This window comes from Cherax quadricarinatus, chromosome 8 (genome assembly GCF_038502225.1).
Source record: "Cherax quadricarinatus isolate ZL_2023a chromosome 8, ASM3850222v1, whole genome shotgun sequence".
NCBI lineage: Eukaryota > Metazoa > Arthropoda > Malacostraca > Decapoda > Parastacidae > Cherax > Cherax quadricarinatus.
The window spans coordinates 52,335,064-52,350,643 of record NC_091299.1 but is presented as its reverse complement, the minus strand read 5'-3'; the positions used below and the strand labels follow the sequence as shown (position 1 = coordinate 52,350,643).

Below are 15,580 nucleotides of genomic sequence, written 5' to 3'. Positions count from 1 at the left end.
CTCGCATTGCCTCACCCTCTGTGGCTCTGGATCCTGCCTGTGTGTGGTCAGTTTCTCCCTTGATTTTTCCAGTGGCTCTTGATAGCCTTGTTGTGCCTCAGCATTCGACCTATCACCCTCTCCATCTGCAACCAGTTGATCTTCCCTTTCACTCCTTGGTCCTCCTTGGCAGATTGATGTGGCCTTAGCATAATTCATAATTCCTTCCTTCCTGTTCAGCCTCGCAGCTTCATATGCTGTGTCTTCTCTGGTCACTGCCTGTAACTCGCTCCAGCCTATTTATCTCAACTTCTAGGACCCTTATCTTGGCTACTGCAGTTTCGACTTGTGCCTCCCAATTCCCTTTGTCTCCTTCTCCAACCACCTTTCCAATTTCACAGAGAGCTCTTTCTCCATTTTTTCAGAAAGCTCTCCTAATTTTCTCTCCCCTACTCTTGTTCCATCCTTTTCCACTGCTCCTCCATCCACTCCTCCCTACCCGAACCATTCTCATCTGATCCTTGGGTCCTAGATCCCCACCATAGAGTAGGAGAGGGGAGAGTTAGAAGGGGAAAATGGGGAGAGAGAGAAGAGAGAGAGAGAGCAAGAGAGAGAGAGCAAGAGAAAGAGAGAGCAGGAGAGAGAGACAAGAGAGAGAGCAAGAGAGAGAGAGGCAAGAGAGAGAACAAGAGAGAGAGAGAGAGAAAGAGAGAGAGCTAGAGAGAGAGCAAGAGAGAGAGCAAGAGAGAGAGAGCAAGAGAGACAGAGAGCAAGAGACAGAGAGCAAGAGAGAGAGCAGAGAGAGAGAGAGAAGAGAGAGAGAGCAAGAGCAAGAGGGAGAGAGCAAGAGAGAGAGAGAGCAAGAGAGCGAGAGAGCAAGAGAGAGAGAGAGCAAGAGAGAGAGAGCAAGAGAGAGAGCAAGAGAGAGAGCAAGAGAGCAAGAGAGAGAGCAAGAGAGAGAGAGAGCAAGCAGAGAGAGAGCAAGAGAGAGCAGAGAGAGAGAGAGCAAGAGAGAGAGAGAAAGCAAGAGAGAGCAGAGCAAGAGAGAGAGCAAGAGAGAGAGAGAGCAAGAGAGAGAGAGAGAGCGAGAGAGAGCAAGAGAGAGAGAGCAGGAGAGAGAGAGAGCAGGAGAGAGAGAGAGCAAGAGAGAGAGAAAGACAAGAGAGAGAGCAAGAGAGAGAGAGCAAGAGAGAGAGCAAGAGAGAGAGAGAGACAGAGAGAGCAAGGGAGAGAGAGAGCAAGAGAGAGAGAGATACAGAGAGAGAGAGAGCAAGAGAGCGAGAGAGAGCAAGAGAGAGCAAGAGAGAGAGAGAGAAGAGAGAGAGAGAGCAAGAGAGAGCAAGAGAGAGAGAGAGCAAGAGAGAGAGCAAGAGAGAGAGAGAGCAAGAGAGAGAGAGAGCAAGAGAGAGAGAGAGCAAGAGAGAGAGAGAGAGCAAGAGAGAGAGAGAGCAAGAGAGAGAGAGCAAGAGAGAGAGAGAGCAAGAGAGAGAGAGCAAGGGAGAGAGAGCAAGAGAGAGAGCAAGAGAGAGAGCGAGAGAGAGAGAGAGCAAGAGAGAGAGCAATAGAGAGAGAGCAAGAGAGAGAGCAAGAGAGAGAGAGAGCAAGAGAGAGAGCAAGAGAGAGAGCAAGAGAGAGCGCAAGAGAGAGCAGCAGAGAGCCAAGAGAGAGAGAGAGAGCAAGAGAGAGAGAGAGAGAGCAAGAGAGAGAGAGAGCAAGAGAGAGAGCGAGAGCAAGAGAGCGAGAGAGAGCAAGAGAGAGAGAGAGAGAGAGAGAGAGAGAGAGAGAGAGAGAGAGAGAGAGAGAGAGAGAGAGAGAGAGAGAGAGAGAGGGGAGGGAGGGAGGGAGGGAAAAAGGGAAGGCAAATAGGGGGAGAAGGGGGAAAGAGGGGGGAGATGGAAGAGCGAGAGGGGAGAGAGGCTAGGGGGGGGAGAGAGGGGAGGATGGGAGAAAAGGAGTGGGGAGAGATAATGGGAGGGGACAGATGTTAGAGGGGGAGAGATGTTAGAGGGGGGGAGGTGTTAGAGGTAAGAGATGTTAGAGGGGAAAGATGGGAGAGGGAATAGAGAGAGAGAGATAGGTAGAGAGAGAGATATAGGTAATGAGTGAGGAGGTAGAGATAAGTCCACTTAGTGTAGAAAGAGGGGGGGGGGGAGGAGAAAGGTTCAGATGGTCAGTTCTCAGGACGGTGTGAAATCCTGTGTATGTGTGTTTGCGTGTGTACTACAGCTTACAAGTGCTTGTTCCTGTGTGCGTATGTGTGTGTGTATGTGTGTATGTGTGTGTGTGTGTGTGTGTGTGTGTGTGTGTGTGTGTGTGTGTGTGTGTGTGTGTGTGTGTGAAACAGAGTGTACTATAATTGATTGGAGGAGTCGATTCATAGATCCTAACCCTGCCTCTTCGCTGTTCACCACCACGTCCTCTCTCTCGCGGCTTCAAGAGCCTTATCATAATTCTTTTTAAGGCTATGTATAGATCCTGCCTTTGCCACTTCACTCTCTAGACTGTTCCACTTCCTGACAATTATAAGGATGAAAAATTACTGACATCAGTATGACTCATCTATGTCTAACCTTCCAGTTATTCCCTCATGTTCCTGTTTCCAGTATCTCAAACATCCTTTCCCTATTCCCAGTGTCAATTCCTGTCATTGTCTTTTACAGTGTCATCAGGTTGAGCTCCCAATACCTCTCCTCTCAGTGATTAGTCTTGTTACAATCCTCAGCACTTTCTCCAGTTTCTTGAAGTGCTTGACCAGGTGTGGGTTCCACTCTGGTTCTGCTTACTCCAATATGGGCCTAACGTACACGGTGTCGGTGTACAGACGTCGAGAAGCTGTTCTTAGGTTTGCCAGAAGAGTATTTGTTGCAGCAGTTATTTGGTCGTTGTGCTCCTCAGGTGATTTGCTCGGTATGATATTCACCCCAAGGTCCTTCTCCTTGAGTAATTTATGCAGCCTTTGCCCACCGAGCCTGTATTTTTACTCACGAAATCGTAATAAGATTGCCAACACACCATACCAGGGACGGGGCTTGAACCCGCGGTAGAGAGTAGTAAAACTCCAGACCAACTCGTTAGCCACTGGCCCAGCTGGCTACAATAAGTTATCCAACTAGGAATGAGTCATGATGACGGCTTTGAAAGGACTTGAGCTAGAGTTCATCACGGTCACGTTGGCGGGAGATTCGTCTGTAAAAACTTGCATTAGTGATCGCAGCGTATACTAATATTTCTATGGTGTATAAATATACATAGTTGGATGAATATCATTATTGCCAGCTGGCGCAGTGGTTAACGCGTCGGTCTGGAGATTTACGACTCTCTACCGCGAGTTCAAGCCCCGTCCGTGGGATGGTTTGAACCTGTATTTTATCTGTGGTGTTCTTTGTACTTCCCAGCTTTCACAGCTTTGCACTAGGCCGGGTTAATCTCCGGGAGCCATTTGTCAGACCAGACCTGCAGCTTGTGCAGATCTATTTGTAGCCTTTCCTTGTCGTCATCCACTAGCATTTTCATTAGTTTCAAGTCGTTTGAAAACAGGGATACCTCGGTCATATCATTGATGTATACAAGAAACATCACCTGGCCTAGGACTGATCCTTGTGGAACCCAACTCGTCATCTGCACCCATTCCGTCCCTTCTTCACTCGTTGTTTACTTCCTGTCAAGTATGACTTGAACCATTGTAGTGCTTTTCCTGATATTTCTTCCTGCTTCTTTAGCTTTTGTACCATTTTCTTGTGCGATACTCTGTCAAAAGTCTTTTTACAGTTCAGGAAAATGCAATCAATCCATTCCTCTCTCTTCAGTTTTACAGTTGTTACCTCGTAGTAGAACTTCAGTAGGCTTGTGACACAGGATTTTTCCATCCTTGATGCAGCGCTGGTTGTTGTTTAAGAATCCAATTCTTATTTGGTGCTCCACCATTCTTCTACTGATAATCTTCTCCATAACTTTACATGCTATATATGTCAGTGACACAGATCTATAATTTAACGTGACCTGTCTGTCTCCTTTATAAAAAACTGGGCCTAATTTACTGTCTTCCATATCTTCACCAGTTGCCTGTGCCAATAGACTTGAAGATTCCACAATGTGCTAATTATGTAATCAACTGCTTCTTCTCTGTCCATTCTCCCCGTCTCAAAACTCCACTGCCTTTTTTATAAGCAGTGAATAAAACGAAAGGGGGTAAAGCAGCTAGGATTGATAGGATCATGAACGAAATGTTATCTTGCAGCAGAGTATACAGTTTTTGGGAGGCTGGTGATTTGTTCAATAAATGTACGAAAAAGGGGAAGGTACCTAAGGATTGGCAGGAAACGTGCATAGTACCTTTGTATTTTGCAAAAGGGCCAAAAGAGATTGTATGAATTATAGGGCAATGAGCTTGTTGAGAATACCAGGTTCAGTAAATATTGACAGAGTTAATGTTTAGACAGAGAACAGGATAAAAACTTAAAAAAAAGTTTTAGGAGGGAAGAGGATATGTAAAACAAATGATAAGGTAGATATGTGAGGAATGTGGCAGATGTTACGAGTGTATGGAATGCATGGTAAGTTTCCAAATGCTATAAAGAGCTTTTATGAAGTTAGTGAGGCTCGGGTTAGGGTGCGTAGGTTAGAGGGATATTACTTTCCAGTAAAAGATGTTAGACAAAAATGTGTAATGTCACCATGCTTTTTTTTAACATATTTATTGATGGGTTGAAAAAAGACGTAAATGCTAGGGTGTTGGTGAGAGGGGTGGGATTAAATTATGCGGCTTCAAATACAAAATAGGAGTTAACACAGTTACTTTTTGCTGAAGATACTGTACTTTTGCGGACGAGTTTGGAAAAGTGTGTATCCTTGGAAGCAAAGAAGGGAATGTATGAGAGTATAGTGGTACCAACACTCTTATATGGATGTGAAGCATGGGCTCTGAATGTTGCAGCAAGGAGGAGGCAGGAGACAGTGGAGAAGTCGTGGCTAAGGATAATGTGTGGCTTAAATATTATGAACTCATTGTGTGGAAATTAGAGGTGTGCAGTTACTAAAGGTATTACTCAGAGGGCTGATGAGTAGTTACTGAGGTGGTTTGGTCATTTAGAGAAGATGGAGCAAAATAAGATGGCTTGGAGGGTGTATATAGTGTATATAGTCCAAGGAATATATGGTGGGAGGGGTAAAAGAGGATTTGAGTGCAAGGGGCTTGGACGTCAGTCATGTGTGAGCATGTTCGAAAGAAGTGAGTAGAAACGAAAGGTTTTTGGGACTTGACGAACTGTTGGAGCGCAAGCAGGGCAATATTTTGTTGAGGGACTCAGGAAACCTGTTAGCCAGACATAAGTGATGGAGGTAGGAAGTACAATGCCTACACTTTAAAGGAGGGGTTTCGGATATTTGTTATGTGGCGTGACCTCTGAACTGTTGTGTCTGTGAGCCATTTGCAAAGATAGTGATTATGTGTGAACGATGGTGAAAATGTTTCTTTCTTTTTTGGGTCACCCTTCCTCGGTGGGAGTGTTGAAATATAATCCCAGTAGTGGAGAGTATTGCCTCAACAATGCTTCTGAGGGTGTCAGGAAGGAGAGAACCCGTTTCCTGGCAGTGAGAACTCCTCATGCAGGGGACTTTGTTTTCTGTTCCCAACTAAAGCCTTGGCACACGCCTCGACCAACAGACCATCCACATCGGTGTTGCCCTTCAACTTGCCGCCTCTATTCTCGCCGAACACAGGTGTATTTGTGGAAGTGAAGCAGCAGATCGATTCCGGTACCATGGTCTTGTGTGCCATAAAACCGAGGGAAAGATTGTAAGACACGAGGAGGTTAATAACATCAAGAGGAGGCTCACAACAGCCGGATGCTCAGCAGTAAGGGAGCCACCCCAACTATGCAGATCTGATGGCAGCCAAAAGCGCCCAGATGGCATCATCTTTCAAGCCTGGACAGACGGCAAGCAGGTGGCGTGGGACTACACATGTGCATCTACCTTTGCTGATACCCATCTCCAATACACCAGAGAGGAAGGAGGGGCAGCCACGAGCTTCAGGGAATCCCAGAAGTTTAGAAAATATGGAGAACCTGCCCATCAATATATGTTTGTTTCGATAGGCTAGGAGACCCTTGGCTCAAGGGAAAAGAGTGCATTTAAGTTCTTTAAGAAGCTAGGCAAAAGACTGATCAGGGTAACTAGGGATCCCAGGGCAGCTAGTTTTCTGTTCCAGCCACTCAGCGCTGCTGTTCAGGTGGGTAATCCCTGCTATATTTTGGACATACGCCCCAGCTCTGAAGAGCTGGATGAGATTTTAGCATTATAATATGACAAACACGTAACAGTATGCACTAGACATGTATCTCTCAGATCTCATGTTCTGTATATGCCATCTGCATATCAACAATGTATCTCCTAAATCTTTTGTACCATATTAAGTAATAAAATATACCCATACCTATATATATATATATATATATATATATATATATATATATATATATATATATATATATATATATATATATATATATATATGCAAAACAACCACTTTGAAAGAATAGAGAAATTCCAAGCGCTTTCGTGACTACTCACATTATCCTTGATAATGTGAGTAGTCACGAAAGCGTTTGGAATTTCTCTATTCTTTCAAAGTGGTTGTTTTGCATATTCTGAAATCACCTGTTCACTGTGATCTTATTGCATATATATATATATATATATATATATATATATATATATATATATATATATATATATATATATATATATATATATATATATATATGGGGAAAAAATGCCACACGTTTCCTCAAAGAATTGAGTTCCAGACTCTTCGACACCACCAGGGACCCAAGGGCAGCCACTTTCATGCTCCAACGCCTCAGCGTAGCCATCCAGAGGGGAAATGCTTGCTGCATACTTGGCTCGCGTCCAGCCTTGGAGGAGCTGGAGGAAATTCATGATATTTAATACAATGTACCATTGTATTCATGTTTGTGTTTTTCTGCACATGTCTTCTGTTTATCAATAAATGTTCACATAGAATATAGAATATATAGAGGGTGGTAGAAGAAAATATTCAAACAGCTCCGGGGAGAACCTTGAGTTTTCCCTGAGGTACGTTTATTGTCTTCTCTGAGGATGAGGGTCCCCAGTCTAGTCATAGAGGTGGTACCTCCCTATATATATATATATATATATATATATATATATATATATATATATATATATATATATATATATATATATATATATTATATAATAGTAAAACATCAATGGAAAAAAGAGTAATAAAGAGAGGAAGATAAGTGAGAGATGGAGACAGTGGAAACACGCTGTCTCTAAGCTGCAGATCTATGAATGAAATGTCTCTCACATGTACGAGACAGTGAAACAGAGGCGCCACACATTCAGTTCTCGACTCAATTATTCGCACTGCAATTAGGCTTCCCTTGTTGGTGTAGCCGTTTATCAAGGAAAGTCTTCCTTCAGCTTCGTCCACTCGCTGATGCTCTTTAACTACCAGCCAGTTAAGGATGATATGACTGAACATTAATTAACCCTGTTGAGGAATTCATGTGAGTGAGAGTCCTGGAGTTTTAGTAACTTTGTTACCCTTAATTCCCTGGGCGATCTTTTTTTTTATCTTCATAAGTCGTCCTACCCTAGACTGGGTGGATGCAATTTTCATGTTTGCGTCTTCTTAATATTTGTGACTACCGGGTAGTGTGGATCAATATACAGTGTTACCGATTCCGACAAATCTTTTCATTTGTGTCATTATTCCGATGAGACTGTTCAAGCTTTCAGTGCTATGTGAGCTTCAGATGAATATACTTTTGCTTGGTGAAGAAAGCTTGTTAATTATACGAAAAAAAGGCAGAATAACCAGGAAGACGTGCAGAAGTTGCCAGAAATATTCTCTATAAAGAACAATGCTGCACATCCTGACCTGAGAGTCTGTAATTAATGGAACAAACAATTTCTACGTTGTACTTACCTCTCTCTCTCGGAGAGATGTCAGAGTGTCACTCAGATCATGTCAAGATCTATGCTTCCTTCTTATCTCGCCAGTGTCTGGTGACCCAAGCAGACAATCAAGGCTAAAATAAAGAAATTGAAAGTTACACACCATATGATAGGCATACGGCCTTTAAAAGAAAAGGTGAGGATTATACGATGTTACACTACATAAGTCCAAATTAGGACAGGAAAATTTTACCCCTTAAAATTCTAGAAAACTGTGAAGCTCTTACTGAAACCAAGTTAACCCAAACACATAATAAATTAACACAGGAGTGGAACAAATACAGATTTGATGGAAGCTGCAAGTCAGGTAACTGACCACCGGTCGGAGAGACACTCGTGACCTCCCACCGAATTCGCAAGAGCAGGCGAAATATACACAAACACTAACCCGCGTCACAGTGTGCGGAAACTCATGACATTTTAGTCCACGGCACCACACAATTCTTAAGAATGGCTCATCCAGCCAAGCTAGATGTTGTACCCGCCATCCAAGGATATACGAAGGTGCGGATGTCTCTAAGCTAATTTCATGCTACTCCATGTTTGGTGTACTAGCCCAACAAGCAGTATACAATATTATTGTACTCACGAACGAATGGTATTGATCAATAACAACTCTGCGACTAGCCAAGGAGTCGAACCCATGCTGCTTTGGCCCGCGTCATAGTGAGCAAATGCTCACTATGACGCTTTAGTCCACTGGATCACACAATGTATATATGCATAACATCCGCAGGGGGAGTTGAATGATAGCTCTAGGCCTTTCATGTCGCAATCTACACTTCATCAGGAGCTTGCAAAGTTAGAGAAATCAGTAAGTAATCTTAGCAAATTAGTTCCAAGGGACGCTTACTAAGACTGAGGATGGTGGAGAGAAAAACATTCAGTATCCCAGGCTCGACGAGTGCCTAGTGTCAAGATTAAGTTTTATAGGAAACAGAGAAAAGTCAGCCAATCCCGAAAACGTTCAAGATTTGCAAAAGCATGGTGTATGGAGCTTTTCTTAGACCTCTGGAACTTAAGTGTCCTTATGAGGGAAAAGTTCATTAGATAATAAGGGTGGAAGTATGAATGAACCTTTGGTCGTAGTTTGTTGGGCAGTATGCTTGTTCTGTTAGTGTAAGTGCATCGTTCCCACTATCCCTCTCCCTTCTGCACCCGGTGGGAGGTCACGAGTGTCTCTCCGACAGGTGGTCAGTTACCTGACTTGCAGCTTCCATCAAATCTGTATTCCACTCCTGTTTAATTTATTATGTGTTTGGGTTAACTTGGTTTCAGTAAGAGCTTCACTATTTTTTAGACTTTTAGGGGGCAAATTTTTCCTGTCCTAATTTGGACTTATGTAGTGTAACATCGTTTAATCCTCACCTTTTCTTTAAAGGCCGTATGCCTATCATATGGTGTGTAACTTTGAATTTCTTTATTTTAGCCTTGACTGTCTGCTCGGGTCATCAGACACTGGCGAAATAAGAAGGAAGCATAGATCTTGACATGATCTGAGTGACACTCTGACATCTCTTCCTACACTGGTACCCTTCCACTCATAGTCGACACACAATCAGCTACACACCATTCTGGCAGCCGTCCTCCAATTATTACTCCACCAGCGTTTCATGGTGGTTCTTTACTGGCCACTCACCTCCTTCACAAGAGTTGTGGTGGTCAGAGGATCACAGTACCTTGTTCGTCAGAATCTCTACTCGTGTTGGGGTCACTGTCTACTCACTGTCAAGTCACGCCCACCTGTGACCGCCCCCCCCACTCTCCATCGTCATCAACATCGGTTCCAAACTACGATTCAGAGCTACGTGCCCATAACATCAGCCCAGTACCATTCTTAACTAAGTATTGTGTACATATTAGCTTTGAGTCGCTAATTATTTATACATTTCATTTTCATTTCTTTTGCTTCCAGTAGGATTAATTTCATATTTAAGTTTTATATTTACTATGTTATACATTAATAAAGTTGCTTATCTTATAATGTCATCACCGATTTTCTACCTTTCAGTTTCTTTAAGGAGGAACCAACTTTACTAAATTATCTTTGACGGTCTGATAGGACTGTAGAACCTTCAGTCCTCAAAAATTTGTTTATTCATTCGACGAATTAAACAATGATCCTAAACTTCACCTTACGAAGGCTGATAAAGCAAATGTGACGGTAATTATGGATAAGGTAGATTATAATAGTAATGTGGAGAAATTTCTCCAGGAGGGGGATATCAGCCCCCTTCAGCCCCTTTCAGCCCCTTTCAGCCCCTTTCAGCCCTGAGGGGCCCAGCCCTCTCAGAAGGGGCAAATATCTTGTTTACTGCTACAGCGAGTAATTGATCGCAGATGCAGTACGAGTATGTAACGTGGTCAAGCGACCGCCACTCCTTGCAGTCCAGTGTTGCAGAGTGTATTTTAATAAGAGACAGTACATCTCTTACCTTAGCAGGACAATTAAGGAAAATCCTGCTCCCACTTTATTACCATAGTAAAAATAGTGGACATTGTTGTCTATGCTTAAGACAGCAAGATTTAAACATTCTGCTTTGCTTCATCGAGGAAGTGGCAAGGAAGTAAAAGTACTAGGTCAGCTTTTCCTTTGTGCTAGGGGAGTAACGGCGTGGGGCGCTGTGGCGTCTTCAGATTACTTTTGACTCTACTGAGAGTGACACTGACGCCAGGATAACCAACAAAGAACGATCTGTGCGTTAGTGTGAACAAAGTGTCTCATAAAACACAATAAACACTTAAGAGAAGTGTGATCAGCTTCTTTAGTGATAAGATTGTGAACAATAAAGACAAATCTTGTGGAACATAGTGTACCAGTGTGCGTATTCCTAGACTATGGAAGACGTGGACATCCAAGGACACTTCAGCTTCTATCAAGTCACCAATATCTGTCGAAGGTGTAAAGAACACCATAGCTCACGCTACAAGAGCAAGGGAGGCTACGAATTTCTTGTAGTACGGGGGACTGCGCAGTTCTTGAGTCGCAAGGAGTTTGTAATCAACCTATAGTCGGCAGTAAGGTGCAGACTTTTGAGTCCAAACAACCCGTTGAGGAATGACTTCGACAGCTTCTCAAGACCTCGTCTGCAGGGGCGGCTGTGCAGGCGATGAACTGTCTTTCTAAGTTAAGTTTTCCCTATACAAACTGTATAAGCATAGCTGGTAAATCCCATTTCTCAACATTTTGGTCGTGCTCGAACCGGATAAAGGCCACACTGTGGTCCAAATATGTTGTGCTACAGCGTACAAATAACCTACGAGCCAAGGTCCTTCGAAAAAAGCTGTAAAACTAGTGTGTTACAATATAAATCAGTATAAATGAGTCCCTCCAGACTCAATCACAGAGAATGGGCAGCCAAAAGAAAACGGGCGCTCACCCAGCGTTCACCCAAAGAAAACGGGAGCTGGGTGACTCACCCAACAAGAAAACAGGGGATGGCACCCGGCATCCACTGCTCCAAGCTCGAAGAAGCGCTGACTAAGACAACAACAACCCAACTGATGTTCAGTTTGACTGAGTGTATATACACTCAGTGTTTATAATGTTTATAAACAGAAATTAAGAGACAAGATTGTGTTAAAGTTTGTTTCTTATAGATATACCTGTTATATTAAAGAAAATTATTTATAAAGTGTAAGCTTTCATATACTTATTAACAATGACATTTTTGGTACACAATGCCTGCAAAGAAGAAAGTTTGCCAAGAACATTAGCCACAAGAGGAAAAGGCACATAGAAGCAATGATAAGGTCTATACAAGCAAAGTGAGCAGCAGCTGCTGTGGTTGGTGACGCCGCCACGATGCTAGTACCACCACCCTCCTCTCAACACCTGTCCTTGTTCACTGCTACTGAACTATTGGATATTTCATGTTCAGAAACAAGTTAGACAAAATATAGGAGCCCCGCAAATATGCCCACCTCCACCACGGCTGCTACTACCACAACTACTACCTCCACTGCTGCCTGGAGGACATTAGATAATCATGTGTCCACCTACATCCAGTCATAGGTACGTAATTATTAGTGTTTTTTTTTGGTATATTTTTATATTGGTATGAGTATAAATATCATATATGGGTGCAATTACATGTATCTGTACATAATCACTGGGAATAATCACTGGGAATAGGATTTTGAGAATTCATTTCTTTCTTTTCAGATTGATTGGGATGGATTTTTATGATTGGCCGGCCACCAGAGAACTTCAGGACAAAGGGATCTTCATGGAACTTCAGGAATAATGTCTATATAACCAGTTCTACTCTCAATAAACGTATAAAGGCACTATGAGTATTTTTACCCACTGTATAGTAATGTTCAATGTATTTGTTGATTTTTTTCAAAAGTGCATTTATTTGTATTTTTCTGAGGTAAAACCATTATTTATGAACCGATCATTCTGAATTTTACAAAAGTTATTCAGGGGACCCTGTTTGACTTTGTAATGGAGCTGTCTTGGGTAATAATACCTTCAATTTTGCATAAATTGATGTAAAGTGCAAAAAAAAATTTTTAAATAAAGTCAAGACATAATAATATTTTTTTTGGGTACCATAAAACATGTTATTGCATTATTTATATCCATTAGATGGTCAATTTGGCATTACTTTATCATTTGTGATTATCAACAATGATTTCGAGATTGCCAATATTGACTTGCGTTGCTATAAGTGTTGCCATGTCCAATTTTTCACATTTTTATTTTTTATAACTTATTTATTGGACGATCTTGATGCAACTTTCACCACATGAGGCTCAATATGCCTAAAGTCTCTGGTAAAAAAATCAACGATATCGAGTAAAGGAAAAAAAAAAATTCAGGCTGCCTGTACCCTAAGATTACACAATTAGAAAATCTAATTTCAGTCTGTATAGGATTAACTCAAGATACAAACATAGATTTTGATGATCTTGAGGTCAAATTTGAATTACTTACACAACGTCTGGAAATAATTAATTCAGACTATACACATTATGAAAATAAATTTCTTGAATCAGATCCATCTGAGGATGAAATTAAAAATATTTTGGATACTTTTAGTAAGCAACAATTAAGGTGGACAGGATTACAGGCTATCTGCAGCAAAACTCTGTCACAGAGACCTACTGTAACTAGTGGTCAAGCACCTGTTACACCTGTAACAACAACAAGTGTCCCATTACCAAGCTTACCTACATTGTCATTACCTATTTTCCAAGGTCATAATTATGAAGAATTCATTAGTGGTTTTCAATCCATAGTAAATTCACGAACTGACATAGATGAGATTGCTAAGTTCAATTATCTTAAATGTCTTGTGAAGAGAGAACCCTATGAACTGATTTAGTCATTTCCGGTGGTTAAAGGCAATTATCAAATAGCCTTACATGTCTTAGCAGACAATTACTTTGATGCTGACAAGGCCAGAGTTAGACATGCAGTCTTAATATCAAGCTTGAAGCCACCCAAACATTGTTTTTCAGATTTACAGGCATTTAGAATCACATTGGACAATAGTTTCAGATCTCTAGGTGCTAAATATGACCTAAGGCAATGTGATTGGTTTATCAGTGGTATTGTACAAGATAAGTTGTCATCACAAACTATTGAACGATTAAATATTATGTTCAATAAACGCTATTTCACTTGTGAGGAAATTAGCAATGGTTTACAAACAATAGTTTCTTGCATGCAAGCAACGAGACAAGATGAAAAATCCACAAATCCAGTGGATAACAAACCTTCAACTCAGTATAAAAAGAGTATACCTACTCCCACTAAACCACTGAATGGGAAATCCCATATAAACATTTATCAAGCTGTGAATACAACAGACAGTAAACAGACTGTCATACATAAACGTACTCCAAAATGTGTACTTTGTGATGGAACTCATTGGGCACAGTATTGTAGTCAATACACATCAATGGAGGCACGTAAACAACGTGTTCATCAGCTGAAAAGGTGCATCAAGTGTTTAGGTGAACACAAGGGAGGTAAATGCTCACTGAAGAAGTGTTTTAAATGCAAGGGTATGCATCATACAGCATTATGCCCAAATACTTTTGCTGAACAGCATAAGACTTCCACAGAATCAGGAAGTCAACAAGCAACAGCATTAAATGTGAAAGATAAATTTAAAGCAACAGCTCTCCCGATAGCTCGAGTTGAGTTATCTAATAAATTACACAAAACCAATGTGCTAACATTATTTGATCAAGGCTCACAAAGGTCCTTCATAAGAAGAACAGTGTTACAGAAACTGAATAAACAACCCTATGCCAAAATACAGTTCGATATAGCTGGTTTTTTTCACAATTCTGGTAAACAGACATATGACCTAGCCAGAATCACTGTTGGTCTAGGAAACAGGAAAAAGACAGTAGAAGCTGTGGTAGTAGATGATTTGCCTAAGTCTGTGCAGATCCAGGGATTAAAAGAAACAGTTGCAGCACTGAAAGCAGCTAAGGTCAAGTTAGCCTGTCCTGACATACAGACGGACACTATTAGTCCAATTGATTTAATCATTGGAAGTGATTATTATCACTGTTTTGTGCAAAATATAGTAAGTAAACATGATGTTCACTTGCTGAAAACAGCAGGAGGCCACATGATATGTGGTCCCATTCCCTCTCAAAGTGGGAAAGAAGCTGATATTGATTCAGTGGAAAATGTACTAGTTACGAGAATAACCGCTTATCATGTACCACAACAAAAATTATCATTACTGGAAGAAATGAATGAACCAGTTGATAAGTTGTGGGATTTAGATGCGATAGGTATTGATGTAAATAAACCAAACCCACAAGAGTCTCAGACTTATAACCAATATTTGGACACTGTCAAATATATATACGGACAGTATTGGGTTAGGTTACAATGGAAATTAAATCCACCACATCTGCCTAGCAATTATCGCATGGCTTTCGGACAGATGAAAGCACAAATACATGAGCTAAGGAAGAATCCAGAGCTACTGACTGTCTATGATAATATACAAGAACAGTTGGACAATAAATTTGTTGAGGAAGTAGTCGAAGATAAGTTGAAGAGAGAAGCTCATTATCTCCCGCACAATGGAGTCAGAAAAGATTCTGAAACCACTCCACTACGTGTTGTATATAATTGCAGCACACATGCAAATAAAGATGTAGCAAGTCTTAATGACTGTTTGATGACCGGACCCTCACTAACTGAGAAGCTTGGAGACGTGCTTATGAAATTTCGCACAAACCCATATGCCTACACGGCTGATATTTCCAAAGCTTTCTTAAGAGTAGGACTACAAGAAATAGATAGAGATTATACTCGATTCTTGTGGCCTGAAAATCCACATGATCCTCAAAGTCCTGTAAAAGTTTATCGTTTCAAATCAGTATTATTTGGTGCAACATCCTCTCCATTCTTACTAGAAGCTACTGTAAATACACATTTGAAGAAATTTGAAAGTCCCCTCAAAGAAATCTTAAAGAAAAGTTTCTATGTGGACAATCTTCAAGGTACTGTGAATAAAGAGGAGGATTTGAAATCCTTATACAGAGAAGCTAACAAGGAGATGAAAGAAGCAAATATGCCTCTAAGGATGTGGAATACAAATTCAAAGCAATT

At 41.4% G+C, this 15,580-nt stretch overlaps 2 long non-coding RNA genes across 2 annotated transcripts in view; one reads left to right on the top strand and one right to left on the bottom strand.

Annotated features, from left to right (window-relative positions):
* Positions 1-15,580, bottom strand: part of LOC138852443 (uncharacterized) — a 656,097-nt gene that overhangs the window by 347,069 nt on the left and 293,448 nt on the right. The window lies entirely within an intron of this gene.
* On the top strand, positions 11,691-12,276 carry LOC128688823 (uncharacterized). Its single transcript, XR_011391754.1, has 2 exons — positions 11,691-12,001; positions 12,152-12,276. It is a non-coding gene; the product is annotated as an uncharacterized lncRNA (long non-coding RNA).